At 42.2% G+C, this 2,192-nt stretch overlaps 1 protein-coding gene across 1 annotated transcript in view; it reads right to left on the bottom strand.

Moving 5' to 3' along the window:
- Positions 1–423, bottom strand: part of LOC308087529 (uncharacterized protein) — a 6,074-nt gene extending 5,651 nt beyond the window's left edge. The window contains exon 1 of the mRNA XM_080431463.1: positions 1–423. This exon is cut by the window's left edge and continues 58 nt beyond it. The gene's annotated coding sequence lies outside the window, so the exon portion shown is untranslated.
- Between the last annotated feature and the right edge of the window lie 1,769 nt (positions 424–2,192).

Genomic DNA, 2,192 nt, shown 5'->3' on the forward strand with positions numbered 1-2,192 from the left:
GGCGTTCAGCAGATGCGGTTCTCCCAGCTGAGCTGACTGCGTGGTGCATATGGGATTATTATGATCAGCTAAAAGTGTTCCTCTGTTCTTCATCTGCTCCCACCCACCACTTCCTCCTCCTCCTCCTCCTAGGCTCCCATCTGGCTTGTCCTCATCGCGGGGGAATGCCTTTTCCTTCAGATCAGACCGACCCGTATCACACAGCAGCCTATCAAAGCAGACCGCGCCCGTATGAGTCGCTCTCCTGCCGCCGCCGCCGCTTGCTTTTCTCTCTGAAGCGTCAGATGCATTATATTTATATCCTGTTGTAAATTATGATTTAGCGGCTTTAGCTTGTTATGATCGCGCTGAAACTCAGTTGAATAGAAGTTGAAGTGTCGATGTGTGGGGGGCTGGCTGGGCGATCTGTAGTTATTTAGTAGCAGAAGGGTCCTCTCCTCTGTGCAGACTTAGTGCGATCATAGGAAACACGACTTTTTGCTATGAGGAACGGGTTTTTGGTGACGAGAGAGAGAGAGAGAGAGAGAGAGAGAGAGAGAGAGAGAGAGAGAGAGAGAGAGAGAGAGAGAGAGAGAGAGGGGGGGGGGCGCCGGTTCCTGCTGCCGCGACCACATCTGAATAATGTCAACCTCTGTCTCTCTGTGTGTTTTTTGGTGTTTCGTGGAAAGAGAGAGGAGGAGAGAACTGGAGCATAGCCTAGACCTAGTGGTTCTCAATCAGTGGGTCTGGACCCCCAGGGAGGTCCGGTTCCCCAGATGACAGTGAAGTGACAATTTTAAGGACTTTTAAGACATTTTTTAATGCCTCCAAAAAAAGAACTATACAATTAAAAAAAACTGGTCAAACATTGGCTAAATTGTCAAATAATATAATAAAGAGGCGCATTTTTTGAAAATAGCAGATCAAGCACACATGCCTTGTAGATCTGCTATTTTCAGGGCTACTATTTTTCACAATATTTATCTGTGGAACCGAGTCAAACAATGTAATGCCTCAACTCCTAAAGTGCTTGTGCGTAGGGGGGTCCCCAGTTCAAATCAAATGTGATTATTTTGGGGGGTCACGGCCTGAAAAGGGTGAGAACCACTGACTGAACTAGACTAAATTGATATGAAGTCCGTACAAATAAAAACAGACTCTTCTTGTGTTGGACTGATGCCCAGTGTGTGTCTCTGCTGGGGGCGGGGCAGAGCAGAGACACAAGCATGCTGTTTATTTTAGGTGTATTATTATGCAATAATTCATGTTAATCTGCTCATATAATAATCGCAGCAGCACTAAACGTGAGTTCGTCTCATATTAACCTATGCGACTGTCACACAAGGTATAATCGTGACCTACTTTTATTATCTTAGTTTATTATTAACTTGATATCGATTTTAATTGCATCATCATGGTGCTCAAACACTGCTGGTGCACAAACAAACGGATCTTTAAAATAACGGCTGTCTTGCTGACCATACCAGCTTTATTTGATGCTTAATCAAGCTTTATGTAAAGTTGAAGTATAGGAGTCAATATAGGTGTCAGTGTGTCACCGTGATGTTCATTTGTAGGGGGAGGGGGGTTGCTGCTGCTGAAGAATTGATATGTGAATGTGCAATAGAATATCTTGAAAATTGATTTTTTTTTTTTTTGGGCCACAATCAGCAACGTGACACTTCAAAGTAAAGCAATCAGTATATCCAATTGCTTCACAGTTCACAGCCAATTAATCAAGGCCCCTCCTCAATGGGGCCAAAGGTCAAGGGGGATGCCTTTTGGTCACTTTCACTAACAAGTTGGTGGGACCCACTTCCAGTGGTGTAAAGTAACTAAGTACATTTACAAGTAGGCTGTACTAAGTACATTTACAAGTAGGCTGTAGCCTACTTAAGTAGTAGTAAAGTATTTTTTACTTTACTAGCTATTTCCACTTTTCTTTTATATTCTGCTCCACTACATCTCAGAGGCAAATATTGTACTTTTACTCCACTACTATTATTTGAAAACTTTAGTTACTAGTTACTTTCTAGATTTTGATTATTATTACAAAACATACATTAACCACTTCAACCCTATATATATTTCAGATCTATTTGAAAATAGCCGATCTACAAGCTCACAATGCGTTGCCATGCGACGCATTGTGAGCTTGTAGATCTGCTGTTTTCAAAAGATTTTTACTCAAGTACATTTTGAATTACGGACTT

Source organism: Gymnoscopelus braueri (assembly GCF_963280865.1).
Source record: "Gymnoscopelus braueri genome assembly, chromosome: 6".
Lineage (NCBI taxonomy): Eukaryota > Metazoa > Chordata > Actinopteri > Myctophiformes > Myctophidae > Gymnoscopelus > Gymnoscopelus braueri.